The following is a 17,030-nucleotide window of genomic DNA, read 5'->3' on the forward strand; positions in this document are numbered from 1 at the left end:
AAGCAGTTCCAGTACCTTGCAGACATAAGAGTGTCATAGTTAGAGTTTCTACTGCTGTGGTAAAACACCATGACAAAAAAGGAAGTTGGGGGGAAAGGGTTTATTTGGCTTACACTTCCATCATCATTGTGGTGGTTTGAATAGAAATGGTCACATAGACTCATATATTTGAATGCTTGGTCATTTGGACTAGGAGGTGTGACCTTGTTGGAGGCGCTCTCTCTCTCTCTCTCTCTCTCTCTCTCTCCTGCCAATTCAGATATAGAACCCTCGGCTACCTCTCCAGCACCATGCCTGCCTGTATGTCACCATGCTCCCCTTCGTAAGACTTTCCTTTCTAAGACCTTTATATGTCACAGTGTTTTTTCACTGCAATAGAACATTGACTAAGACAATCATCAAAGAGTCAGGACAGGAACTGAAACAGGGCAGGAGCCTGGAGGCAGGAGCTGATGCAGAGTGCTACTGATTGGTTTGCTCCTCGTGGGTTGCTCAGCCTGATTTCTTAAGAACCCAGGACACCAGCTCAGCCATGATAACACCCACAATGGACTGAGCCCTCCGACATCAATCACTAATTAAGAAAATACCCTATAGGCTTGCCTATGATCCAATCTTATGGATGAATTTTCTTAATTGTGGTTCCCTCCTCTCAGATGACTTTAGCTTATGTCAAGTTGACATAAAACTGTCCAGCACAGTCACCTCTCCAATGGAGGAATGATGCTCCAGTTTTGTGTTTAGTCCAACATCATTTATAAAGCATGTGGCAAAATGTCTAGCATATTAAATTATAATATTTCAAACAGCATCTATTGTAACAATAACCAAATGGTATTATAATAACATCATGGTGGTATTCTGATCTTTTCATAAAATTAATGGAAGTTATGATCAGCACATGAGTAAATAAAAAGAAAGAGAGAGACCATGGTAATCACTGAAAAAAGCATCTCCTTCCCTGTGGGAGGCATTAGTCACCCTGTATTTGCTGAGCAGCATCAGACTGCAGGAAGCTGCTGTCAGAATCCTTCCAATGCAGCTATTGTGGGGCTGTATAGAAGAGGGGGCTTCCCGGGAGATTCATTTCATTGCCTGTGATGGGTGTGATGAATGCTTTTGTGTGAAGGTGGCACCGTCCACAAGGAACGGAATGAGTCACTGGGTGAAATCATGGCTTCTAAGGTTCTGCCAGCCTCAGAGAAGTGGGGCTGGCTCAATGGGACGTAAAGATCAAGGCAACCCAGTCTTCGGATGTCCATAGGGCAAGGAGAGAATGTAGTGCCTCAACTACTGGCATATAAGGGTGATACTGAATTCTTTTTAAGCAAAAGATAACTCATCATTAAAACTGTATGACAGAAGGAATATAACAAACGATGCAAGCAAATAATACACTGTACTTAAAAAATAATTCACTATCACCTGGGGATAACAGAGTTAGGAAAGTGCTTGCTGCTTGAACATAAAAATCTGAGTTTGATCCCCAGAACCCACACAAAAATGTAGGGTGTGATGGTGCACACTTACAGGTCCAGCACTAGGGAGGCAGGTAGATCCCTGGGGCCCACTCAACAGCCAACTTGGCTTACTCCTAATATCCAGACCAATAAAATACTCCATCTCACAAAAACAAGAAGTCTGAAAGCTTCTGAGGAACGATATCCAAGGTTGGCCCCTGGCTTCCCCATACGTGTGCACCCACACAAACGTGCACTCACACAAACACACCATACATACAGAAGGTAATTCCTTGTGACAAAGTTAAGTTGGTCTCTTGCAGTTATCAAAGGAACAAGTAAACATTCGAGAATAAAACTGATGCAGTTAGCTATATTAATACAGGCCACTCACTCTAAACATGGAAGCTGGCACCAAAGCCTTGTTTGACGCGCTCTTCACTGACTCTGGGCTGTCCTCTGACTTACTTTAATTAATTGAAAGTGGTAGAATAGACGTGGCACCAATTCCAGGGGCACCTGACTTTTAACCTTGGCCTGTCGTGTGAGATGAGATATGAAACATCACTGAATGTGGTCTGTTGTGTCCCTGGGAACCACAATACTTGACAAGCTTGGAAGAAAGGTATACTTTGCCCTCTGGATTCAGAAGGACTCAGTCCATCATGGCAGGAAATACACAACAGAGTTCCCGGCAACAACAGTGTATGGCAGAGACTCCTGACACCAGGGCAAAGCAGGAGAGCTCCAGAACTGGGGAGCAGGGTGTGATCTTCAAAGGCTCACTCCTAGTGACCTGCTTCCACAAGCCAGGCCCTGCTGAAGAGTCCACATTCTTTAAGTTGCCACTCACCGAGAAAGACACATTTAAAACTCAAGCATGTGGAAGACACTTCAGAATCAAATGATAACATCCTGTGCTTTTGATATTTTAAAGAAGACTAAAAAAAAAAAAAAGATAGAACAAACCTGAGGGTACAATGTAAAGATGTTGTTATAAAGATACTAGCTATACCCTCATCTTATAGCAGGAGGAAAACTGCAAGGTATTAAGCCACAGCATGCCATGCTACCACAGTATATGAATCAAATATATCACCACATGAAGAGCCACAGAGCAGAACCCAGATTCCAGAAGTGATAGCACCCAATAGCATTCCTCAGCCTCTAAAAGGAGTCAAGATGCATCAGCAAGTAGGAGATGTTTCCAATACATTATACACAGATGTTCCCATTATGAACATCTTATGCATGGGAAGACTGGGAGGAACATATAGTGTTAACTAGAGTTCTAGTTACATGATGGTGTTATCGGTGGCTCTGGGTTTTATTTTGTTTTGCTCATTTGTAGATGAGTTCAGAGCAATGGGTATGGGCTACTTTGGACAGAAATGAAAAGAAGATAAACTATTTAATTGAAAACAATAATGACAAAAGAGTCTAGAGATTTAAAAGTGGGGCAAGAATTAGAGTTTAAAGACATATTTGGAAAACACCTGGAATCCTACCAATACCCACAAGCCCATCTGAATGTGACTTTTCTCTGCCAAGGGCCACCCACCTGGCTATGTTTGTCTCTGGCATTTGCAGTCAGATCCTGGCATTGAAAATCAGCTCCAGTTGTTGGTTTGGAGGTACACAAGGACAAATGTTAGAAGATCCCTAAAGGGCTCACACTGGCCAGGCAGCCTAACCCCCATGGAAAGTTCCAGGACAGTGAGAAACTTTGTCTCAAAAAAGTCAATGTTAACGGCAACTGAGGAACAGTAATTGAGATTGTCTTCTCATGTCCACACACATGTGCACACACAAGTGCACCTGCACACACATTTTTGTGGGGCTCATATGCACACACACACACACACAGAGAGAGAGAGAGAGAGAGAGAGAGAGAGAGAGAGAGAGAGAGAGAGAGAGAGAGAGAGAGAGAGAGAGAGGTAGACAAGCAAACAGAGAGAGCGAGAGACAGAGAGGATAGCCTGACTCTAATTGAAAGGAAATGAAAAGTCCCTAACCATGGCAGAGAATGGACTGACCCTCCCTCAGACCTCCTCTCTCTGCTCCCTCTAGCAGAGACCAAGACAGGAAAGATGAAATGTGCTTGACACGTGTCAGCAAAGAGGTGGTCATTCCCATGACAGAGAGCATTGCTACTCTGGGAACAGTTTCAGGTGGAGTGGGCAACAAGCCAGAAGACGTCAGCCCAGTGCCTGACTTCACAGTGGGTATCTGGCACAGACAGGAAGCCAGCAATGAGTCAGTAGAAAGGACCCCTTTATCCGCCTGGATCTTTTCAGCAGATGAAATGGGGGTTACCTTCTACACATCTGCTAACTCCTTGGGGTAGAATTTCCCAATTGGTAAGTTGTGTGTACGGGTTTCCCCCCATGAGATGGGTCCTCTTGACTCTAGGGAGAGTGGCCTCACCTTCAGGCCAACACTTCTAAAAGCAAAGCATGTCACACATCAAGAATTTATAAAATTAACAGTTTTATGGCACATAAGGAAACTAAGGCAATACAGAAGAATGACATAAAGTAGAAGGGGTATTGATAAGTAACTATTACAGTGTATGAAATGAGCAAGAGTTCCCATTTTTATCAGGCCTTCTATGACTTGCAGAATATTGGCAATTCGGAGACTATCATGATTAATCTTCATAATAAACAAGGCCTAACGCGAGGACAGGGTAGGTGAGTAAGGAAGGGGCTGGTGACTTGAGACAGGAATTTTCAATGGAGGCCTGTAATTTTTAAGAGATATGCTGGAAAGCAGGTGGGCTGACCCATTGAAGCCAGTGAATTTGGAAAGGGCCAATTTAAATAAAACATATGTTGTTTCAGAACTGAGTAGAACACACTGTGCCTTCCAGAAGTAAAAGTAGTATGGGGTTATTGCAGGAAACTCTAACTGGGAACTATCACTTGAAGAACACACCTTGCAAATTGCTACAGTGAAAGCATCTTAGTTCTCTACCCACTTAGAGAAGGATGGGATATTTTCCCTGGTAGACTTCTTTAAAGGTGTGAGAGAAAGCATAACTGTCCCCACACAGCATCCTACCCTAGCCCATCTGATAGCAGGGGAAGCCCACACTGGCTTGGTCCTTACTAGTGGCGAGTGGCAAGCCTGATAAACTTGAAACAACAACAAAGAGTGTAGGGTTTAATCAATCTGGCTGAGTTCCCGGCCTCTGCAAAATGACCTCACAGAACTTGGGGGTAGTCTGGAGTTGAAGCTGTCAGCATTTGGCCAGAGACTAAAACGTTTCTTCCCTTTCAGTGTGTTTTCTTTACTGGAAGAAAGAAAACAAAAGGGTTCAAAGAAATAAACAGAAATCTGTAGAAAACCTTAAATATGGCATCTCTATGGCTTTGCAAAATAAACAAAGAATGGAGGTGTACTTGTGTGCACATTCACATACTTGTTAACATGGACCTGGGGGTCTTTATGGCGTTGTACTGATTTCTTTACTCATAACGAAGAGTAAACATTCAGTCTAAGGGACTGTCTCGTGGATTAAATTATAGTAAGAACTAAGCTGATTGAAAACACAGGGTAAAGGATTACATAGCCTCCCTCACTTTATCCCAGGTGTCCTTCTATAGCGTAGCAACGTAAACTTCAGCCAGATGAACAGAATTGAAACAAAGACTCCATGCCAAAAGAAATAGGACTTCATATTTCTTCCTGAGTCTACTTCCACTTGAAAGGTTTCTTTCCTCACAAGAAACATGTGTCAAAGGATATAAAAGTGCCTTTCTGTTTGGGGCTAGAACCAGAAATCAAAAGACAACGGAGAAAAACTCCAGCTCAGCTATTCTAGATTGGAAATGATGTGTGAATTTTGCTGTTTCTCCCAACATTTCAGAGTGGGTCTGTCATAATGTTTAATTCAATCTCCCAGTGAATCGCTGTTTCTTTGAGGGATATTAACACTGATAGGAAATTTCTCCACGTGAGGAAGGGGAAAGAATTGAAACCCAGCGAAGCTTTGAAGATTGGTAAATAAAATAATTTTGTCTGAACCCCACTAACTCTCCCCCCACCCCTGAGAGGTCCTGTGGGCTGTAGCAATGCATCATTTAGATAGCTCATCCATGGAAAATGAACAAAAATTGATGTTGTTATCTGGGGTTTCCTTGTGCAGTTTGTCTAACTCCTCCAACTCATTATGGTTTTGCCCTTCTTTAATAAATGGCCCCAAATTTCCTTCAGATGTTCCAGAAAACTTTTGGGCTGGCTGGAAGAAAATTTAAGAGTCAATAAGTTCATGGCAAGGACATCCAAGCCTTCCATCTGAATGAACCTGCTGTGGCAGGCAAGCTGATGTCTCTAGACTTTCCATTCCAAAGCTGAACAGCACTGATGACTTTCTGCAAAGCACATCCTAAAACACTTTTATCCCCAGACGTTGTATACCAGGCTCATCGGGAATGAAGGCAAATGTGGGCAACAAGATCCCATCCCTTCATGGAATTCAGTCTCTACCAGGAAGACAGACATCAAGTTAGAAATCAGCAGTAAGACTTGAGGAGCACATGGAGAGAATTAACTACCGCTGTCGGTTTAACCTAGGTGTCTAGAAGCTCCCCTCCCTGAAGAAGTGGAGACTACTGAAAGATGCTCACGACAGTGCCAAGCCAAGAAGAAATATGCGCTATAGATCGTCAGAAATGGCAGAGGAAGGCAATTCATTCTGTCGTTCATACTGCAGTCTCTGTGCATGTTACTTTTAGTTTCTAGGCCCACCATCTGTACATTCAAAATCTGTTTTCATTTCTCTTGTGCTGCTTTTGAAAAACAACATAAAAGTAAAAACTACTCTTGAACATACTGTGCCAAATCCACGAGACCCTCATACAACATTAACTTCTGTCCACACTTGAAGACGATGGGTTCCGGTCATTTGGATAGGAGTTAACACAGGGTTCAGAGTCAGGTAGGAGATGTTCAAATGCCAGTTTCCCACCACTTTACTGCGATTTCTCCTGTTCAGATCTATATTTCACCAAAATGACTGGTAGAGGAATATTTCAACTAAAGACACCGCCCAGAAGAAGTAAAATAATTATGAATCAATTAATAATTGCCCTAGACCCCTCCAGCTGTTTGAAGTTGGACTCTCAGAAGATGTGAGTTGGGAATTTGAATTTTATCATGCTGCCCACATGCATCCCATGTCTATGAGAATCTCAGAACTTCAGCCAGCTTCCCCACACTGGCGAGAGAGACTAAGCCGTGGGCAGAAACAGAATGCTGCTAATACAGGTCTCTGTGTCCCAACCGCACTCTTGGGTTGGTCTTCTCACCTTCTGAAACACTACAAGGCAGAGAGCTTATGATTTTTCAAACTGCAGATCTTTTAGCCTCACACTTGGGCAAGCTCTCTAGGCAGGGCTCGGAGAGCTAGCTGCTGGCTCAAGCTTCAGCTGAGATGTGAAAAGTGAGACTTTTTCAGAGGAAGTAAAGATAAGGCAGAACTTACAAAAACAAACATCCTGAGGCCGGTGTGCCAAAGGCCACTGGCAAAGTCTATGGTCTAAGGCTAAGTGAGTTATGCAAACGCATCACCCGGCCATCCAGGAAACCCGAGGCAGATGCCTGGAAGTAGGATGTGTGTTTGCAACCTGGGAAGAAATAGCCTGAGTGATGATATGGAATGAGGCACAAAGGGCACAGACTAACAACAAAGGGAACCTTCAGCCGGCACTATACAGTCATGTGGCTCAGAGCAAGTTTAGGCCTGGAGGGAGAATCGTGTCTTACTGTCAGAGCTGTTAGGGTCCGGGCCTAGGCAACCCTAACAAGCTAGGCTCAGCCTCAGTAGGTGAAAGACAATAGTGAATATCAGAGGAAGGGAATTTATTCAATGCAACCAGAGAAGCAAAGAGGTCCAGTGGCTCTCCCACCACCAGCAAGTCAATCTCAGGATCCTGACCTGGGGTTTGGGTTTAAATCAAAGGCTTAGAGGGGTATGTACAACCGTGAAGTGCTGATCAAGGTGTGGTCCTGCCCATCACTGACCCATCGGTGTCTCAGCTTTGGTCTGTCTTGCAAAGTGGCCTGAGCAGCAGTCAGAACTGGATGAAATCTCTTTCCAGAACATAGCGTTTCTTCTGACTGGCAGGAGATTTCTGCATTTTCCTTTTCTCAGCATGAAACTTTTAGGGAAATTCTAATTCCTTGGGGACCATTGTTTCAATAGTTTGGGAGCCAAAGCCAAGGGCAAGGTGTCACTTGCTTTAGAATATCTTCACTCCTGCCAGGATCATCACACAAGCTAATGCAAAGTCATGTGCCTTTCTTTCTCCTGTCCATGGAAGTACCTGGTGGCTGCTACAGACAGAGAAATGGTAATTGGAGACCCAGTGGCTCTGGCTAGTGCTTGGGAGCTTTGGAATGCTAAAAAGATTGTGGTACTGCCTACCCACCCATTACATCATGTGAAATAACAGTTCTGATTCAAAATGGGAAGGAAGGTAGTGTCCTCCAGACAACCTCAGCAATGTCTTAAATTTTCTTCTGATGTGGATTGATGCTTTGGAGGAAACACAAAACACCAATTTCTGGCAAAAAAAAATAAATAAATAAAAAAAAAAAAGATTTGGTGTGCTGTATTGGCCCCCTTCACAAACTTCATCTGGTGAAATGATGATGTTCAGTAACACGATTAGAAATTCCTCAGCACAGAAAACATAGTGGCCCAGTGTAGCTTGCTATTATTTTAATAAGAATAGCATAGACTCCCAGTAATTTACTACGGTTTGCTTTGCTTTAAAAGGATGCTAACACTGAACAGGGCGCCACATACCTATAATTCCAGCAACTGGAAGTAGGAGCATCAAGAATTCCAGGCCAACTTGGCCCACATAGTGAGATCTTGTCTCACTAGGGAAATAAGGAGAGACAGAGGGAGGGACGAAGGGAGGGGTGGGTGGATGGATGTGTACTTCAGGTCATTCCTCTGAGGACTCAGTTTTGACTCCTATTTTAGCATGTGGGCAATTGTTGGACGTGGCCCTACAGCAGTTAGGGTACTCTCTCCCAGCCTCTCATGTGGGCTCATCTTAGAATTGCACCCCGTTTTCTGACACGGTCTCCCCTGGAGCTCTTTCTTTCTCCTACTCATTCCCTTTCACATGATGACATTTCATTAACTATCATTTTTGCTTGCTTTTAATTAAGGAAACACTGTTTGCACTCTTCTCGGAATCACTCACTGAATGCCACCTAGACTCTTGACATTTATTTAGGAAATAGCATTTTGCAGAGTTTTTATAGCATGAATATTAGATGATGAGGATAATTCAAAACCCTGTGCAGGAAATAGGCTCATATTACAGGACAGCGGGGTCAGCCCTGAAATCTCAGCTGCACTGTGGCTTGACAGTATCAGCAACACTTTGGAAATTTGGGGAGTGCTTTAAGCTAGCCACCCAAACTTGGGCTGTATTTTGTGAAATGATATAATTTTTTTCAACAACAATAGAAAGACTGGAGATGTAGCTCCTGGATTTGATTTCTAGAGCCACCAAAAATGATTGTCCTTGGGAAGCGATTCCCTTTTCTACCAGCAGTTTTTAAACATTTTAATTGCCAAGGGATTCCCAATTATTCTTTCTCTCTCTTCTCTTCTCCTCTTCTCTCTCTCTCTCTCTCTCTCTCTCTCTCTCTCTCTCTCTCTTTTGGTTTTTTTTGAGACAGGGTTTCTCTGTGTAGCTTTGTGCCTTTCCTGGAACTCACTCTGTAGACCAGGCTTTCCTCGAACTCACAGAGATCCTCCTGCCTCTGCCTCCCGAGTGCTGGGATTAAAGGCATGCACCACCACCGCTCAGCCCCAATTATTCTCTTAAGTAAAATTTTCAAGATCTAGTTGTGGGTTCCTGAAAGATATTCTAGGTGGTGGTGGGGGGCGATGAAGAGGAGAGAAAAAGAGGCAGGCAGAAAGGAAGGAAGGAAGGAAAGAAGGAAGGGAGAGAGGGAGGGAGGAAGGAAGGAGGGAGGGAGGGAGGGAGGGAGGGAGAGAGGGAGGGAGGGAGGGAGAGAAGGAAGGAAGGAAAGCAGGAAGGCAGGCAGTCAGGAAGGCAGGCAGGAAGAAGGCAGGCAGAAAGGAAGGAAGAAGGGAAAGGGAGGGACGGAGAGATTGTGCTAACCTTTTTCTTATTTCTTTTGCTGCATTCAGGTTATTTATTCTTTCTAGTCAAGACACTGGGACTACTTGATTTTAATAAAAGGTTGCATTGCTGTAGGAAAACTGGCCTCTTCCCTATGATGCCTAAGGAGCAGGGGTTGATAGAGAACTCACAGCAAAACAAATCTGAGTCATTGGTCTTTCCCGGGCATGTCTTAAGATCTGCACAGGTCAAGGATATAGGCTGTAGAGCCTCTTACTTGGCTCCAAGTTGTCCTGCCCCATTTCCTGTAATCTGGGGGCAATTGTGAACCTCTAAAAGAAGCAAGCTAACAATGTGTATGCAAAGACCCAGGGCTCTCTCTCTGTCAGGGGCCTCAAGAGTGGGGCAAAGATAACCCCACAAAGAGAGAAAGTACCACACTGGGGCTCAGGGAACAGTAACTGGAGGGACCATAGGAAGACTTAAACTTTCTCAAATTATGTATATTCTCATCTAGACATATCATATGCACTTAAAGAGTACTAATGTTGAAATAATTGGCATATGACCTAATCTTAGCCTGAGCACAGATTTCTGGCCTCAGCAGCACCTCACTGGAGGATTTTAGAAGGTTCTCTCCAGCAACCATTCTTGTCACCTGAGTTCTTTCCTCTTGTATCTGTCACCGAAGGGCTAGCTTTTGGTACTCTTCACACAGGTCCTACTTTAAAGCGAACGTATAATGCCCTATACTCGTGGGCCTCCACTCCCGAACTCTCTGATGATATCAAGCAAATTAATATCGGAGTGTTGGAAAGTACTGTGTTGATGAAATAAGGTGAATCTGCAGCTCAGAAAATGTTAAATGTGAAAAGAATATATCTGAGTAGGGAGCTGTTCAGGTTGGAAGTTATATCAAGACTCTGGCTTTAAATTGGGTTGGAATCCCAGTTCTGCTCCAGATGAGGCATGAGCAAGTCTTTCTCCCTTCCAGAGCTTCTGTGCTCACCTTTGTGTCGAGAACATGGGAACTCCTTCCCAATTACTTTCAGGAGGCAAGAAGTAATATTCTTCTAAGGTCTGGACTAAACAGAAAACATGGGACTATATGTACACATAGGGACCAGGCGATGAAGTAAACATAGTGCCTCGCCCCGCCCCGCCCCGCCCCGCCCCCCACTTCCTGAACTGTAAGGTGGAGCAGCAATGCTTGCCTGCATGTGTATGTGGCCTGTGTGCCTGGTCCTCAGACCTCCCGCCATGGCTCCCAGCCACCTCTCTCTGTTCAATGTCTCACAAAACTAGCCTCCTAGAATTTTCCAGAAACCTTGCCTCTGTTAGTTGGAATCTAGAGGAATGGTAAAAAGCTCTCCGGGATGCTGGCCTAGCAGTCAGAAATGTATCTGAGCTAAATGGGGTTTCCTAAAATGGGGAGTGGGTGGTGCTTTCAGTCCATGCTGGCACACAGTATTCCAGAAGATAATGTCAATATGGCCAGACTTTATTTTAACCTGTTTGCATTCGTGAAGATCCTGGCTTCTCCAGATATAGCTGTTACTGTAGCTGTTGAGCCAATCAACGTTGGCAGAGTAACCTTATGGAGAGCTGCATCCAAAAATGATGCTGAGTGGAAGTCATTTGTGAACTGGAGGACTGTGGCAGTGTCCATGGTGATGCAGAGCTCCAATAGCAAGGACACTTCAGATACCAGATGCCACTTAGCCTTGAAAGCACACTCAATTAATATGGCAAAGCATTTCAGATATCTTCAGGAAAGAGTAGAGCAAAGAAACCCCATCAGACTCCTGCCCAACTGTGTGTACTGAAGGCCAAGGTCCCCATCATAGTTCTCAATGATGCCCAAGATCCATAAACACATGTGGTGCTTTGGATGCCAGGCCACTGGTGAAGGAACTCAAGAGAAGCATTGGACACTACGGCTGTGGTTCCTTTCCAGCTAATCAGCCTAGTAGGTGCTGCTGTGGGAATTCCATTCAGAGAAGGGACAGCCAGAGTCTACATGGTCTAAGACCTCTGCCCAACCCTCGTGTCTATATCCACTGTGTAGTCAAGAGCAAGTCAGGCCATAGGAGGTCTCCATTTGATAATTTTCTTGCATGGTCTGACATTTGTGATGACTGAGCTGCAAAATCATCTGTTGAGAGTGTGGGATGGTTTTCCTGCCCCAGGGTATGAAGAAAAACACTTGAAAATATCCTTTAAAAAGAGGAAACTGCTATGTTCTTCAAATAGACCAGTCTTACAGACCAAATGGAAATGAGGTTAGGACATTCTTTGGTCTTCATCTAAGCCAGAAGACAAATAATGTACCTAAGAAGTCATTATTTAGCAATGTTGTTATGCAGAATAAAGACCTGCTGGGTTCTGTCTGCCCTCAGAGACCTCCCTGTAACCACCACTGCTTTTAAATGTACTTAGTCTAACTCTGTGTGCTAAGCCAAGCCAGATAGGTTATTTACATCAGAGTAGGAATGGTACTGGATACACCATATACGCCTTGCAGACTGTTGGTGACTTTGACATCATTCAAGAGTGTTTTCCATGGAGTTTAAAGCCAGAGTGAAGAATGCAGATCTCTCCAACACCATTAGTATGTGACCGGCACCATTGGTGAGGGTGAGGTGGACAGAGCTCAATGGAGTTATGGCCTACATTTCGTCTCTTTCCCTTTCCACTACTGACAGCATTGTGATTGAGGTTTTCCATCAACTGGGGATCATCTTGGCTTGTATGGATCTTCAACTCATCCATTTCTAATCTTCATTCACATTGCTTCAGAGTTTGTAGTGAATAATCATGTGTGGCATTTTTAAAGTACCTTTTAAAAAAGAAATCATTTGTCTTTAAAAAAAATGGAAGTAGATAACTATGTTTTAATCCCAGATCTACCCCCTCCTACCTGTGTGAACTGGGGTTACCTTATTGCTGCATGGGAATAATGATCTACAAGAGTGTTTGAATCCTTGAAGTAAATTAGTTAATGTATCATTAATTACTTAAAGGATTGAATTAATTAAGCTATCTAAAATGATCAGCATGGTATATAGCATATATCCAACAAATTATGGTATGCTTATTTCCTCAAGCATATGTGTTTAAAAAATAATCTTATTATTATACTATGATTATTTTAAAATACTTTACCAGAATAAGTATTCGTAAGAAAGTATACGAGGCACCTGTTGTTCAGCATACACTTCGGTGGCATAAGGACACTGAGGTTGTAAAGCCCTTGACACCATTCTTCTGGAACATTTTAATTACCCCAGACCAAAACTCTGGCCCCATCAGAAATTACTCTGTGCTCTCCCTTGAGCTCACTCCTGGGAACAGCCTCTAACTCTGGGAATTTGTCTACTCTAGACCCTTTGTAAAAGCAGAGTCCCGCAATGACTGTCCTTTGTGCCTAGCTCACTTTATGTGGAAAGACTTATTCTGGGTGTTTCACTTCAGATCTGTCACCTGGCTTTGGCATCTGTGGTGAGACAATGTCTCCCGGCTGAAGTGCACAGTGGAGGGACATTGCTCACCGGATGACAGCTAGGAAAAAAAGATAGGTGAAGAGGTGAGGGTCCCAGCACTCCCTTCAACGGCTCCCCCCACAGTGACTTCATTTCTCCACACTAGACTCTATTTCTCAACAGCTCTATGACCCTCTAATAGCTTCACAGACTGACGAACAAGCCTTCCACACGCTGTCCTGTGGGGAACACATTCAAATAGTGAGGAGGATATCACCACTACATTTTGTATCAAATAATTTCTAGCTGTCGGGGGCTGCCATGTGCAATTTGGGAAATTTAGCCACACCTCTGGTCTCTGCCTACATTTCCTTCCCTTCCTTGACAATCAAAAAATGTCTAGGCATTGCATTCACCCTCTGGGAGTCCCTGTTGCCTCAGACTAAGAAGCACTGTTCCCTAGAACATGCAGGCCTACACGAACTGTAAAAGGCTCACCATGGGGGCCAGAAAGTTCTGTCTTAGATCTGTCCATGCTCTTTCTACCTTACAGGAGGGACATTTTCATCATTCTCCTGGGAAAACTGCAGAGACGTCCGAAAGTTCCCTACAGAGGCCTGTGGCCTGCTGCTGTTAGTGCCTAGATGAGCCCCACTTGATGAAATCACCATCAAGAACAGCACCAATGCAAAGAGCTAGAAATAGACGAAAGAAAATGCAAATGAGAGGGGGCTTTGAGGCCACTGCTGCTAATATTTAATAATTTTGTCAAAATTGCATCAAATTATATAGAACTCTACAGAGAGAGAGAGAGAGAGAGAGAGAGAGAGAGAGAGAGAGAGAGAGAGAGAGAGAGAGAGAGAGAATATCCAAATTGTGGGATTGCTTTCTCAACGAGACAGCAAAAAGTTGTAGCACACAAACCCATTGAACAGCAGTTTCTTTTTCTTTTTTTTTTTTATCCCTTGGGAAGAGAAGATGTCACTGAGAGCTCAGGACATAGCATCTGAGGAGAACTTTATCAAAGTTATTAGCTGTTGTTTTTTATTAAATAAGCTGCCTAAATCTAGACCAGTGAGATAGCTCAAGAGGTAAAGGAGTTTGCTGACAACCTGAACGGGACTCCCAGGTCCCATATGGTGGGACTGACTCATGAAATTGTCCTCTGATTTCTACACACACACACACACACACACACACACACACACACACACACACACGCATGAACGGAGTGTGGGGAGAGGTGATGGAGGAGGGAGAGAGAGGGGGAAGGAGGTAGAAGAGGAGGAGGATGGAGAGAAATGCAATTGTAAAGATAAAAGATGTTCAAATCCTTAAGCTTTACTTGTTTCGGTGCTCTGGGGGATATGAACTATGCTGTAAGTACCACTTGGATCACACCATTCCCTCAGAACCTGCCAAGAACTCAGATGCTTCGTTAAACCTCCAAATTGAATTTGTTTTGAGATAGATCTCACTCTGAAGCCCTGGCTGGCCTGGAACTCTGCTATGCAGACCAGGCTAGTTTCAAACTCACGAAGACCTGCCTGCCTTTCCCCGAGTCCTGCAGTAAAAAAGAGATGAGCCATCATACCCAATTAAGCATTCGGATTTTAAAAAGGCAGCATAAACATGAAGTAAAGAGTCACTCATGTCAACTAGACCGGAAGTGACAGAGGAAGTGAAGAGGAAGAAATTTAGAATTCCTTCACTTATGTTATTTCCATCTCTCTCGTGACTTCTGTCTCCCCCGACCCTAGTTCTGCTTCCCTTCGCTTAATGCTGGGGATTCCGTCCACACAGGGTTAAGCTTTTTTTGTTTGTTTGTTTGTTTTTTTGTTGTTTTTTTTTTTTTTTTGGTTTTTCGAGACAAGGTTTCTCTGTATAGCTTTGCGCCTTTCCTGGAACTCACTTGGTAGCCCAGGCTGGCCTCGAACTCACAGAGATCTGCAGGGTTAGCTTTTAACAGGCGCTCAAGGACTGCAGCCCAGTGAAAGACCCGAGCCACAGCTAAGGGAAATAAATTAGACAAACTGTGTGTGTGTGTACACGTGAGTGCAGGTACATATGTGTAGGTGCACATACACATGTGTACATGCATGAGGAGACCAGAGGACAGCTTTATGTGTTGTTTCTCTGTCATTATCCATGTCCACTCCTTTATTCCTTTTCTGAGGAAGGACTTCTCATCGGCTTGGAGCTAACTTAACCAGGCCAGTGATCAGCCTGTCTTGGCCTCACTCACCAATGCTGGAACTACCAGGCTACCACATCTGGATTCCAGAGGTAGAATTTTTCTGACTGAGTTATCTCTTCAGTCCTAAACAAACTCATTATTGAATATATATTTTTTTCCCTTGCAAGAACATGATATTGAGACTTTTATTTTACATTTGTGTTCAGAATTTCTTCTGTGGGTGCTGTATTTACACCATTTCTTCCCTCCTTCCCCCTTACACCTCCCATCCACCTGACTCCCTCTCAAATTCATGACCTCTTCCTCTTTAGTTATTATTGTTACATAGGAATTCATATATGTGTATATGCATATATGTATACATGTACAGACATCTTAGTCCATCTAGTACTAATCATTTGACCACTTGGGACTGCATTGGATATCAGGAAGCTTGTCCCTGAAGAAAACAGTCTCCATTTCTCAGTACCCAATGATTCCTTGCAGCTCTTCATCTAGGTGTGGGACCTTGTCAATTTTCCCCTGTCCATGTTAGCACATCAGCACATTATTGTGCCACTTTTGTTTAGGCAACCATATTGTTGGGATTTCATAGATGCCACAGGCAATTTTGTCTTTGTCCTTTATAGTCAGTCATTCTTCCCCTTCTGTGACAAATCTCCTTGACACTTAGGTATGAGAGGTGCACTGTGGATGTGTCCATTTGGTTGAGGGGTTGCACTGTAGATGTGTCAGTTGGGGTTGGGGGGTGCACTGTAAATGTGTCCATTGGGGTTGAGAGGTTGCACTGTAGATGTGTCCGTTGGGGTTGAGGGGTGCACTGTAGATGTGTCCGTTGGGTTGGGGGGTTGCACTGTAGATGTGTCCGTTGGGTTGAGGGGTGCACTGTAGATATGTCCATTGGGTTGGGGGGTTGCACTGTAGATGTGTCTGTTGGGGTTGAAGGGTGCACTGTAGATGCGTCCATTGGGCTGGGGGGTTGCACTGTAGATGTGTCCGTTGGGTTGAGGGGTTGCACTGTAGATGTGTCCGTTGGGGTTGAGGGGTGCACTGTAGATGTGTCCGTTGGGTTGAGGGGTGCACTGTAGATGTGTCCCTTGGGTTGGGGGGTTGCACTGTAGATGTGTCAGTTGGGGTTGGGGGGTTGTACTGTAGATGTGTCTGTTGGGTTGAGGGGTGCACTGTAGATGTGTCCATTGGGTTGGGGCGTTGCACTGTAGATGTGTCCATTGGGTTGGGGGGTTGTACTGTAGATGTGTCCGTTGGGGTTGAAGGGTGCACTGTAGATGTGTCCATTGGGTTGGGGGGTTGCACTGTAGATGTGTCCGTTGGGGTTGAGGGGTTGCACTGTAGATGTGTCAGTTGTGGTTGGGGGTGCACTGTAGATGTGTCCGTTGGGTTGAGGGGTGCACTGTAGATGTGTCCATGGGGTTGGGGGGTTGCACTGTAGATGTGTCCGTTGGGGTTGAAGGGTGCACTGTAGATATGTCCATTGGGTTGGGGGGTTGCACTGTAGATGTGTCAGTTGGGGTTGGGGGGTGCACTGTAGATGTGTCAGTTGGGGTTGGGGGGTTGCACTGTAGATGTGTCCGTTGGGGTTGAGGGGTGGCACTGTAGATGTGTCCGTTGGGATTGGGGGGTTGCATTGTAGACATGTCAATCAGGGTTGGGGTGCACTGTAAATATGTCCATTGGGGCTGGGCACCCCACAGTCATTTATTTGCTGCATTTTGTCCAGTTATGGGGTTTCTGTAGTAGTCTCTCTTGCAAAAGA

At 44.3% G+C, this 17,030-nt stretch overlaps 1 pseudogene; it reads left to right on the forward strand.

Annotated features, from left to right (window-relative positions):
• Window positions 1-3,555: 3,555 nt before the first annotated feature.
• On the forward strand, window positions 3,556-11,606 carry LOC131906459 (bifunctional purine biosynthesis protein ATIC-like; annotated as a pseudogene).
• The last annotated feature ends 5,424 nt before the right edge of the window (window positions 11,607-17,030 follow it).

The sequence above is a fragment of the Peromyscus eremicus genome, chromosome 3 (genome assembly GCF_949786415.1).
Source record: "Peromyscus eremicus chromosome 3, PerEre_H2_v1, whole genome shotgun sequence".
NCBI classification, from domain to species: domain Eukaryota; kingdom Metazoa; phylum Chordata; class Mammalia; order Rodentia; family Cricetidae; genus Peromyscus; species Peromyscus eremicus.